Source organism: Gekko japonicus, unplaced genomic scaffold, assembly GCF_001447785.1.
Source record: "Gekko japonicus isolate JY-2015 unplaced genomic scaffold, Gekko_japonicus_V1.1 scaffold1697, whole genome shotgun sequence".
In the NCBI taxonomy this organism is placed as follows: Eukaryota; Metazoa; Chordata; class Lepidosauria; order Squamata; family Gekkonidae; genus Gekko; species Gekko japonicus.
The window spans coordinates 209,355-222,372 of NW_015165293.1; the positions used below are offsets into that span (position 1 = coordinate 209,355).

At 45.3% G+C, this 13,018-nt stretch overlaps 1 protein-coding gene across 1 annotated transcript in view; it reads right to left on the reverse strand.

The window, feature by feature from the left end:
* The window catches only part of ZNF143 (zinc finger protein 143), a 46,558-nt gene extending 41,521 nt beyond the window's left edge, over positions 1-5,037 (reverse strand). Inside the window, exon 1 of the mRNA XM_015410359.1 lies at positions 4,988-5,037. The gene's annotated coding sequence lies outside the window, so the exon portion shown is untranslated. The remainder of the gene's footprint in view (positions 1-4,987) is intronic.
* Between the last annotated feature and the right edge of the window lie 7,981 nt (positions 5,038-13,018).

Here is a 13,018-nt window from a genome sequence, read left to right on the forward strand (position 1 = left end):
GTCAACCACCAATCATACCACACTTGCTTCTCTCAATCACTCTAGTCTATCTATTACAGCCATGCAACCAAACTTTTAAAGAGACACACACACACAGAAACAAGGAATCGTTACAGTGCCCAATTTACTTCTTTGGAATTTGAAACTCTTCTTGTGGAACGGAATATTATACATAGGAGGTCATCAGTGTGTTATCCACAAGGCAATGGAGAAACTGAGCGGTTTAATAGAAGTTTGAAGGATAGATCTAGGATCGTAGTTTTAAATAGTCTCCAAGCTTCCCCAATGGTTTTGACCCTTTCTACTTTTCCTTTCAGTTTCTTCCTTACATGTCCCCTCATATCAGAGAAGTTACCCCTTTTAAAGTTAAAAGTGGTTGTGTCGGTCTTTTTGGGCAACTCCCTATTTATACAAATGTTGAACTCATTATGGTCACTGTTCCCAAGTGGTGCAATTGCAGCGGGTCGCGTTATTCAGTGCAGAGAAAAACCTTAGAACTTTTAAGATGACCGTGTATAGAATGCTTCTTATTTGGTACCTGCATATTCTAGTGGGAATGAAGTGAGTTTTGAATCAGAGGGTTCTCCTTTGTTACCAGTGATTAAAAATGAGGATGGGCCTGTGCAGAAGGAGACCAATCCAAGCCATCACTTGGGATATCCAGATGCTGTGTGTGTTTCTTTAAGAGGACTGTATATGTCAGGAGCAATGTTCCCTGTAAGCTGCGGAGTCTTGTGAGCAAAAATTCTACTTTGTGAGCTACTGGAATTAAAGTTCTATGCGAGCGATTTGGCTACTGCATCAACTAGTTTGCTCTGGAGCCATCCTTACTGAGCTAAGAGGGAACACTGGTCAGGAGTAGGAAGTGGAAGTGATTGCAAGTTGCAGGTGTATTTTATACTGTGTGACTGAGAATAATAAAGCTAACCTAGAGACTGATGTGGAGGCGTTTTATTACGATACAACATTTAGCTTCAGGACACTATTCAAGGGTAGCTTCATGAGAAGGCTGACACTATTTTTTCTTGCATGAAATAAAGAGTGGTTTTTCCACTCCTTCCAACTAACAGCACGGAATCAACCATAAATTTGATTTTAGTGACACTTCCCTCTATAGAAGCATGCTTACACTGTGTTGAGATGCAACTGCATTTAAGAACTGTATTTATTATTTATTTATTTTATACCCCACCCTCCCCGCGAGCAGGCTCAGAGCGGCTTACGTAATTGGTCTATAATGACCATTAATTCACATAAAAACAGTTTAAAATTTCAAATACAGTAAAACATAAACTCATAAAGTGCTAGTGCTGATACATTGGGTACATAAGATGGCAAGCTGGAAATACAACCAGTTTACCACTCAATGGTCTTCCTGAGCACAGTGGTGGAGGCCAGATGTTAAAACTACGGAACAGCTCGTTGGTAGTAGTGGGGACGGCTCCTAGTTGAAAGCCTGGTGGAAGAGCTCCGTCTTGCAGACCCTGCGGAACTGCACAAGATCCCGCAGGGCCCTGATCTCCTCCAGGAGCTTGTTCCACCAGTACGGAGCCGCCACCAAGAAAGCCCTGGCCCTAGTGGTGGCGAGCCTGGCATCCTTGGGGCCCGGAAGTCAGTCGGTTCTGGGATCCCGACCTCAGTGCTCTCTGGGGCATATATGGGGAAAGGTGGTCCCTCAGGTATGTCGGACCCTGGCCATATAGGGCTTTAAATGTAAACACCAGCACCCTGAAGTGAATTCGGTATACTATTGGCAGCCAGTGCAGCACCTTCAGCACAGGCTGGATGTGCTCCCATCTGGGAAAGCCCATCAAAAGCCTGGCCGCGGCATTCTGCACTACCTGCAGCTTCCGAAATTGCAACAGGGGCAGCCCCATGTAGAGAGAGTTACAGTAGTCTAGTCTTGAGGTGACCATCGCATGGATCACCGTAGCTAAGTCGCTGCGGTTGAGGAAGGGAACCAACTGCCTGGTCAGCTGAAGATGATAAAAGGCTGACCTGGCAGTGGCTGCCACCTGGGCCTCCATTGTTAAGGAGGAATCCAGGAGCATTCCCAAACTCCTAACCTCCGGCACTGGCACCAATGGCGCCCCGCCGAAGGTCAGGAGTAGGGTCCCTCCTCCCAAACCGCTCCAACTCACGCACAGGACCTCCGTCTTTGTCGGATTCAGCTTCAGCTGGCTCAGCCTAAGCCAACTGGACATCAGATAGAGCTGAGTGTCATCGGCGTACTGATGGCACCCCAGCCCATACCTCCTGGCAAGGGGCACATAAAGATGTTGAACAGCATCGTGGACAGCACTGCCCCTTGGGGCACTCCAGCGGGTGCGTGGACTGCTGTTCCCCTAGTGCCACCCTTTGTCCCCGACCTTGGAGAAAGGAAGCAAGCCACTGCAGGGCAAGCCCCTGAATTCCCATGTCGGCAAGGCGATGAAGCAGTAACTGATGGTCGACCATGTCGAACGCCACCAACAGGTCCAACAACAATACTGCTGAGCCACCCCGATCAGTAAGAGCGACCAGTGCTGTCTCCGTCCCATGGAATATAGTCAAATGTATTCAAAAACCTATTCAAAAAGTTTTTGTCTTATGATAACCTTAAAACATAGCTATCTTAAGTATCATAACCATTGTCTGTTCACTGTGAATGGATCCTAGTATGGTGTTTGTCTACACTGGACACCTGATGGCTGTTGGGGCTTTGATAAAAGGCCATTAATTTGGTCCTTTAATAGCAATTAATGTTTCCTCACTGGTTAGAAGTTCGTCTCCAGATAGATAGCTTTGTCATTCAAGGACTCAACAGAGCTCAGGAAAAAAAATTCTACTTCTGTCACCTGAAAGGAGGTGGCAGGCTGTCCGTTTGAGAAATATTTTGAGTTTCAATAAACCAGTTGGGAAATGGAACACTGATTGACTTAGAATGCTGTGAATGCTTAGGATTACACTGTTACCTGGGTTTTTCCAGAAAAATACCTAAGACTGGATTGTCTTTTTAAAGGGTGGTAGTACAGGGCACTCTATAGCATGTTAGATACCATCTCAGTCTTCAAAATCAGTCCTTGCCAGAAATGAGCAGCTTTGGCAGCAGCAATTCAACATGGATAGACAAGAACAATGAATGGAGAAAAGCTTAAGAAATAACAGCAGTGGAATAAGTAAGTGTAGGCCCCCAAACATCAATTAATAGATTTGCTTAAGTGATCAAAATCGCTTTGATCAAGTAAATGGGTGTCCCTAATTAAGCAGCAGACTTTAATAAAAGTACTCACAAAATTTTAAAGAATTATGTTAGAATAGGCATCCTGCCTTCACTCACACAGAGGGAGAAATGTTTTTTCTATGTTAGTACCTACTGCAACAAATGTTAATCTAATAAACCACTTTTTTCAGACCAAGCGTGGTTAAATGTACATACGCTTAAGAGATTAATCAACCAAAAAACATTATCTACTTTTCTGTAGTCAACTGATAGCCTCAATAACAATCCTATGTGTTAGATCTGGAGTAATCCTCCATGGGCCACCTTTAAGACCAATCAAGTTTAATTCTGGGTATAAGCTTTCAGTGTGCATGCATACTTCTTCAGATACACTGAAAAAGTTTTCCCCAAACCTGACATACGTATACGCAGAGACAGGGTGAGGGGGTCAGTTGCCAGGATGACTAGTGCTGTCAAAAAATACGGAAGTAACCGGGCAAGTATAGCTGAGACGGGATTAAAGCATTTGGCAAGAGCTGTGAATGGCAGGGAACGAGCCTACAAACACAAGAGTCAACAAGCAGACGGGATAACCAAGTCCCCTGGCTGCTGTTATTCTTCGCGATCAAACAGAGCCTCCATGTGCAGAGGCAGTGGACCTCTGCGGGATACTGTGGGTTGGCGACAGTGAGGAGCGGGATGGCGGACTAGAGCGGCTCTGGGGCCCGATTCCACGTGCGTCGCCCCCCGCTCCTCCTGACCTAAACTGTCGTTTTAAGGATCTTTACAGAAAACGATGTTTTACCAGCAAATTCTAGCTATGCAGATTGGATACATCTATGAGGATTTTTTATGGTTCGAGCACCCTCATAAAATACTTTTAAGGTCCTTCTAAAATATATCTGGATTTATGATACCTTACTACTCTAGTGGAGCAAGTGGAAAACAACAAGAAAGGGACAAGGTCACCGTAATAAGCTGTTCCTACTGATAAGTTTATAGATGGCATTGTGTTCAATGAACTTGCACTGACAGTCTGTATTGTCGTTTAAACAGTAATCTTGTTTATGTATACTTGACTTATCTTCTAATAAAATCGTTTATTTAAATTAAAAAAGAAAAGAAAAAAGGATCTCGCCAAAGCAAGCCCTGCGGCCGCTTGCGGGGCTTGGCCACCGGCGCCCGGTCCCGAGCGGGCTAGACACACGAGGCTGGCCACGGAGGGAGCGCGGCGGGCGCTCGGGGCTGAGCTCTGGAGAGGGCAAAGGCAAAAAACCCCCTGGCTGCGGCGAGGGTTTCCTCTCAGGCTGCTCAGCGCCACGGCGAAAGGAGCCCTTTGCAGTGACGCAGCCGCCGCTGAAGAGCCGCCGAGCGACGCTTCAAACCCCCCCCCAAAAAAAACAACCCCACAACAGCCTGCGATGCTCCACGCTCCGTCTGGCCTCCCCAAGCTGTTCAATTGCTATTTTAATGCGGCGGTTGTCTGCGCCCGACCGCATCGTGCGAGAAAACGGCGTGAACCGCTGAGGCCTAGAAGGCGGGAATATCGAAGGGGAAGCGGGAGGGGGGGCAGGCGGCGGCTACGACGCCGCCTCGTCTTTTATTATTAATGTGAATCAGCGGCGCGGGCGCAGCCTCCCTCCCCCCTTTTCTTTCGCTTCTCCCTCATCGAGCAGCGCCGCGGACGGGCTAGGCCAGGCCGCGCCCGCCAGCGAAGCCATCCCAGCCGGAGATGGCGGCGGGTAGAATAAGGCACACTGGGTAAAAACACATTTATATACGAACCTCGCCGAGAAATTTTCCAACAATTCCTCCGTCCGACCACCATGCACCAGGACAGGAAACGGCCGTCTCAGCGCCCGCCCGCCTATTCCCCAACGCCGCCCACAGTCGTGCGGGTGGGGCCCCGCAACCAGCACCAGTATACGGCACGATTGGGCCGTCCGAAAAACTATAAACTGCCCATCCTGGCCATTGGACAGCCTAGGCCCCGGTTCCATTGTTTATTGGTTGTTAGCCGCGGGTCCCGCCTCCGCGCCATACAAAGTCTCTCCTATGCTAGGTTCAGGGCCTCCGAGGCCGCCATTTTGTATCACGTCGCCTGAGTCGCCTGCGCGTCAGTGAGGGAAAGGAGGCGAGTCGCCATTTTCCCGTTCTGACTAACGGGAGGGTAGTTGGGCCGTGTAATAGGCCGTAGTCACGCCCTGGGAACTATATCGAGTGGCTGTAAGGCAAGGTCCAGTGTAAAGGAGGTTATGGGGGGGTGGCGAACGAGCGTGCTGTCGTCGTAGCCTCGGAAGCATCGCTGCAGCTTTTGGTAGAACGAGGGGACATCTTTCGCGCGGAGAAAAGAGATGCCCAGCTCAGCGCCACGCCACTTAAATGTGTGTTGGGTGTTTTGTTCCTACGCCTCAGGGGAGAAGGTGGTCTTATTTGGGGTTCAGCTCCTTAGAATTTGGAAGCCCTCTTTTGTTTCCCTTCTGACAGCCCTCCGGTGGATCGTGCCGATAGAGGAACGGCTAGACTAATCGGACCCATACTATTATTGAGGCACTTCTTTCCTCGCTGAGCAGCGATTTTCAGCCACTTTAGATAGTTAAAAACGATTTTACCCCAGCATGGACGAAGTGATGGGTGGTCTCCGTTGCCAAACCTAGTGGAAGCCTGAGTTATTTAGGCGAATTGGCCAGTACAGAAATTGAGATTTTTATTTATTTAGCTGTGCGAATTATGTAGAGCGGCTTTTGCTGACGCATTCATTTACTGCTGTTGAAAGGCGTGTATCCCCTTTGCTGTAGGGCACTAAACATGCTTCTGTTCTAATGCCTGCCTGGATGCTAAAAAGACAAGGCTGTGGTACCTTTTAATTTTTTTAACAAAATTACGTTATTTGTAGTCCGCTTTTCTCACAGGGACTCCAGGTAGATTGCACATAGTAGAGTGGACAATGTGGGAAATTCAGTAACCAATGCAGTACGATTTTAGAAGTCCGGAACAACCAGAAAGAACTGAAGCATGGCAATAAAGTATTCACACATAACACATTAAGCGGTACAGAAATTACAGAGACTCCTACTTACAATAAGATGTACACAGCAGTGTCGACTACAGTGCCTAATCATTTCCCCAAGCAAATTTGTAAAACCTTTTTTGCAGTGCAACCCTATTACCTGTGCAGAAAAAGCCCTCTTAAATAGTTCGGTTTTGCATAGTTTGAGGAATGCCAGGAGAATGGGAGCTTTCCTGACCTCTGGCAAACTGTTCTACAAGGTCAGAGCCTTTAGTGTTATGGAGGGAAGGAAATGTCCAGTTGGGTATGGTCATGTTAAAGTCATTAGGAAACCTGTTTCTTTCTTGGTGGTCTCCTTGCAGAATGCCAGTGCATTGCGCTTCCCTTTTTATTTCTGTTGCACACCAGTGATCTAAATAATAAATGTGGCTCATTGTTTTTGATTTGCAGTTATTCTGCGAGAGCAAGTAGATCCACTATGACAGGGGTGGCCGAACTTGCTTTAACATAAGAGCCACACAGAAGACACATCCGATGGTTCAAAAGCCACAAGACATGAACAAATATCACACACACGTTTTTAGTGGAAAGTATGCAAACTTGCTTTTATTAACATTAAATAAGACTGCCAGAAATAAAACAAAAGGGGTAAAAACAGCTATTGATAATGATATTTAAAGAGACAAATGCTTTCTCCAAGCTGGCTGGGGGGTGTGCTTTGAGAACGCATTTGAAGTTAAAGTTGCTTTCTTTCTCTGTTCCCCCTCCACCTCAAGCCTACCCAGGGAGAGGAACACTGGCTGGGAAAGGGAAGACCAATCGGGGAAGCATGCCTCCCCTTCACTTCCCCAGCCACCCTTCCGGGAGCCGCACAGTATGTGTGAAAGAGCCGCCTGTGGTTCACGAGCCGCAGTTTGGCCACCCCTGCACAATAAGATTATATGTTCTGTTAAACTATTTTTTCCAAAAGAAGCCAAAATGATCAGTTTACCAGCACACCCAGCTTCAGATTCAAATGCAGGGTTTTGGTTTTTTTTACTTATAGTCCATCTTTCTCACTTGGCCTCGATGTAGATTACACAGAGTGAGTCAGTGCAATCAACAGGATGGGATATACAATGAAAAATGCAATAAGAATTAGGGTTGTAGACCCAACCAAATGTCTAAACATAGAACTGAAGCAAAGCGTCACTATTAACGTGATACATTAAATGATGCAAAAATTACATAGTAGGATCCTACTTACAGTAACCTATGCACAGTACTATATAGTCCACAGTCCCTAATAATTTATACAGGTACCTTTTTGAAACATTTAGTACAGTGCAACTCTATTGCCTGTGTAAAAAATCCCTCTTGAATAATTCAGATGCATAATGTGCAAAAAACTGGTACAGTGGGAGCCTTCATTACCTCCTCCTCCTCAAAAGAAGAGATTGGATTTATACCCCACCCTTCACTTGGAGTCTCAGAGCAGCTTACAAACTCCTTCCCCTCCCCACAACAGTCACCCCATGAGGTAGGTGAGGTTGAGAGAGCTCTTTCAAGAACAGCTCTGACAGAACTATGGCTTGCCCGAGGTCATCCAGTAGCTGCAAGTGGAGGAGTGGGGAATCTAACCCGGATCTTCCAGATTAGAGTTTGCACACTTAACCACTACACCAAACTGGCTCTCAGGTGGCCATTCCATAAGGTGGGGGCCACAATGGAGAAGGCACATGTATGGGCATTGTTGATTTTGCTCATTTGAAGTTTGGCACCTGCAGAAGGCCCTGCTCTGATGAACGAAGCTGTCATGGCAGAGCATGGGGGAGAGGCTGCCAATGGTGCCTGCAGAATGGGCTAATATGCATGCTCTGTTTAGCTCCCAATAACAGCTGAGCCGTGGCATTCTGCACCAACTGGAGTTTACAAATTGATTTTAGTTCACACAGTTTGAATTTGGACCATCAGACATAATGCAGTGGGGGGGGGATTGTTAGGTATGGAAATAGTTTCAAGAGCAGAAGTATAAAGTGAAATGTGCCATTTACAAGGCAAAAGGTAAGCAGAGGTGGTTTTGCCATTACCTTCCTCTGCAGAGCAGCCCTCATCCTTCTTGGTCTCCTGTCCCAGTGCTGACTGTGAGCTCTGACAAGATCAGGCTAGTGTGGGCTGTGATGGCTGCTGCAGAAGTATGACAGTATATTGGGAATCCCCAACATATTGGCCCTTGTGGACACCTTTGGATACAGTGGTGTCTGCAGTCACAAAACGGCTGCTTGCTAGAGCAGGGAGTGAGGTTACACGTAATTCTAATAGCAACTCTTCAACATTTCAGACAGAAGCTGTGTTGAGACAGGATGTGTTTTTAAATGAACATATCGTTTAAAAATATTTACTTGCATAAGCACAGCTTACCATCGATCATGCCGTGATACTTGCGCTGTGGTGGCAACTTCCTAAAAATCTGCACAGTCAATCAGATCTCTAACCACTTTCTAAATACTCTTGGTGGACACTATGACACCCACGAGCACCATGTTGGGGATCCCTGGGTTATATTATTCTTTCTGTATCCATATCCACACCAGCCAGCAAAGACTGCTGTGGCATAAGCATTCATAAGTCATAGCCCGTGTCACTGGTAGTTCATTGTGCGGCTGAGTAAGTAGGCTGTAAACTGAAGCGAATACATCAGGGCCCCTTTTAGTAAACAGCAGGATAGGAAAACAAGTATCATTTCTAGGCCAGGAGGGCGGGGTAGAAATCGAATAAATCAAATTTTGGTTACATTCTCCATGTAATACTCCTGAGGGCAGACCTTAACTGGAAATACTGAAACCATTGGGGTGGGTTATTATTAACCAAATCTCAGCTCTACTTAGGTGTGTTATAGGTCGGCGGGACAGAGAGCGCTCTCTTGAGAACTGCTCATGAGAGAACAGTTCTGAAAGACTTGTGACTGACCCAAGGTCACATCAGCAGCTGCATGTGGAGGAGTGGGAAATTAAACCCAGTTCTCCCAAATTAGAGTCCACACACTTTTTTTTTTTGAATAAGATTTATTCCCTCCTAAAAAGGAGAGATATCTCTTTTAAATTCAAGAAAAAAAGGGTGGGTATATAGCGGGATAAAGAAAAGGGTGAGTGGTGTTATTTGTATTAGTGAATTATTCTGTTAGTACTCAAAGCTCTAAGTCCATAATGTCCATCTTCAGACGTCCTTCTATTAATCAATGTTAGACAAAGTGTTCAATTTGTTAGTAATGTCCTTCTGAGGTGGTTTTCTTCCAAGTATAGTCCGGAAAAAAAAATCAAACTTTGGGGTCCTTTCCTCTTTTGTCTCTCAAATTGTATTTTAATCCAGTCGCTCCTTCAACTTCATCGTCTTTCACCTCTCCCTCTGAGCTGCTGTCGTCCACGCTTAGTGTTGACATCCACTTGGCTAGTTCTGCTCCCTCTTCTTTACTGGCATGCCTTTTCAAAAATTCTTGAGTCTTAAAGATGGAATCAATTTTTTCCCTTTTGTCTTTGAACTTGAACATCAGCCCTTCGGGTATCAGCCATTTATATCCCGTTTGGTGTTTTTGTAAGAAAGTGGTCAATCCCTTATATTCCTTTCTTTTCATTCTGATTTCAAATGGAACATCTTTCAAAATTCTAATTGATTGGTCTCCAATTTTCAGGGGTGACGTTGATGTAATCCTCAAAATTTGGTCCCTGAGACGCTGTTTGGTAAATTTTACAACCACTTCAGCTGGCAACTTATTTTTTCTCGTAAAGTTGGAGTAGGCCCGGTAGGCCAAGTCCATCTCCTCTTTTATTTTTTCCGCTTCGTTGCCAAGCAGTGGAGCTAAAGCTTCAGCCAGGGTGCTTCTCAAGTCCTCTCCAGTTTCTTCTTTCCAACCCTGGAACCGGAGAGTGTGGTTTGATTTTTCCATTTGTAGCATTAACAGTTTATTTTCTTGCTTTTCTTGGTGTTTTTCAATTTTACAGACCTTTTTCTTAACTGTCTGCACATCTTCTGCTGATACCAGGCATTTCTTGGCAATATCATCCACTTTTTCAGCTGTTTCTGTCATTTTTTTCTGCTGTAGTCCAAAGGCATTTCCCATAGAGTCAAGCTTGTGATTTATTTTTTGCAGTTCTGCCAGCAGATGGCGAGCAAGTTCGCTGTCTGTTTGATTGACAGCAGTTCCAGCAGTGGAGGGGCTAGGACAGGAAGTCCCGCCTGTCTTCTTCAGAGGCTTTTCTGTTGCTTTTCTTGTCCCCGCCATTTTACAGGATTGTTTATACTTGGAAAGTCCTTTTCGCTCCTCTCCGGGATAACTCCCTTTCTCTGTTTTTCTATCCCACCCAGGAGGTAAGCGCTTGTATCGTCTTGTGCTTTACTCCCCGTTTTTTTGCGCTTTAAAAAGTCTCTCGTAGGGGGAGCGGGGGGGATGGAGCCCTCCCTTCTCCGCTTCTCTAGTAGGGGGGGGAGCTTGCCACTTTAAATTTCGGACGTCAACTTACGGATTCGCGTATCTTCGTTTTCAATAGAGCTTTGCTGCATCACCACTCCGCTCCACCGGTGGCGTTGCCAAATTAGAGTCCACACTCTTAACCACTACACCAAACTGGCTCTCTCTGAAAAGTTCCGTACTGCAGGATTAGCCAGGCGTCAAATGGGGCCTACGTGTAGAAGATCTTCCTTTGGAGGGAGTACTATGTGTCTCTCTCTGGCTAGTTTCCAGAGTGGAGAACTATGCTCTTCTGAGCCAGCAGAGGGCCAGAAGGATGCATGAGGTATGGTGTGCTTTTGTTTTCGAAACTACCTTGTGCAGAATACCAAAAGTGGGGGGGGGGATATTAAAAATATGGCCATGCTATCACCACTAGAAGGCATCCCCCAGTGAACCCTTGCCCATGTCTGCTCTGGAACAGAAGAGGTGACATTTTTTTCTTGTCTGCTGACACAAAGAAGTCTATTTTGGGAACCTCTCATTCTTTGAAAATTGGGGCCAGGTAGTGATTTGATATGGACTACTTTTGATCTACATTTGTGTCCCCATTCAGGCTGTCTGCTAGGGTGTTGTCTAGACTGGCTATGTGAACAGCTGTCAGCTGCACCTTGTGTCTTATTGCCCACTGCCATCTGAGCAAGACTTCTCTGCACAGGCGGAGGGATCACATGTCTCTTTGATCAGGTAGAATTTTGCAGTGACATTGTCCATCACTACCAGTATATCATGTCCTCTTGATGATTTCTGTAAAAGAAGTAAAAGCAAGTTTGATGGCCCTCAACTCTGAGAGATTGATATAAAGGATGGACTCTTTCCTAGTCCATAACCCTTTTGCTCTTAGTCCCTGACAATGAGCCCCCCACCCAGTGAGGGAAGTGTCTGTAAACAAATGCACATCATGAGATTGCACCCTTAGAGGGATTTCTCTGAGGAGGTTGTCAGCGGTAGACCACCAGACAAGGGATCTTAAAATGGCTCTTGGGATAGATAATTTTTTCTACAGCAGCTCAGAACTGGAGTCAAAGTTCCTTATGAACCAATTTTGTAATGGCCTCATACATAAACATGCATATGGAACCACCACAGTAGTTGAAGCCATATAGCCCAGACGTTTCTAAAAGTATCTGGCTGATTGGAATCTGTTGGATAAGAACTTCCATACAAGGACTAATCTTCTACAGAACCACATCGGAAAAACCATAACATACATTAAGATTTCATCAACAAATCAGTCCTCTGAAACTCAACCCACAGGACATACTCGTCAGTTTTGATGTGGCATCTCTTTTTACCAAGGTTCCAGTAAAAGACACACTCTCACTTCTTAATCAGATTTTTCCGGAGGACATAGCCTTATTTCACCATTGTTTGACAACCAGTTACTTCCAATGGGATAATGAATTCTATGAAGAGATGGTTGGAGTTGCCAAACTTCTACATGGGACCTTTTGAAAAAACAGCTTTAGAATCTGCACCCACAAGCCTACACTCTGGTTCCAGTACACAGATACCTTTATCATTTGGAGCCATGGAGAGGTAGAATTGATGGAGTTTTGAGACCACCTCAACAACATCCACCCAAACATATAATTTACCATGGAAAAAGAAATTGAGGGTAAACTCCCATTTCTAGATATCATGGTCATCCGCAAAGCTAACCTTCAATTAGGTCACAAGGTCTACAGAAAACCAACTCACACGGATCATTATTTACACAAAAACTCCAATCACCACCCTCGGCAAAAAAGAGGCATAATCAAAACATTAGCAGACCATGCAAGATGGATATGTGAACTGCACTTCCTCAACGATGAACTAAATCATCTAAACCATGCACTTCAAGCAAATGGGTACTCCAAGAATGAAATCAGAAGAGCAATTAAACCAAAGGTATAACAACTGAGGAAAATATATCAAAGGAATCCCTGGTCAGATGGGAAAACCTATGAAAAAACACAACCTACAAACAGTATTCAGACCCACCAGAAAAATACAACAGATACTACGATCAGCAAAAGACAGAAGAGACCCCTCACTTCTGCAGGAGTATACCGCGTACCCTGCAGTTGTGGACAAGTTTACATCGGGACCACACAATGTAGCATCCAGACAAGAATAAAAGAACATGGAAGACACTACAGACTTGGCCAACCTGAAAAATCAGCAGTGGCTGAACATAGCCTAACTCAAACAGGACACAGTATCTTATTCCAAGACACTGAAATGCTGGACAACACATCCAATTACCATGTCAGATTACACAAGGAAGCCATTGAAATTCATAAACATAAACACAATTTCAACAGGAATGAAGAGAGTT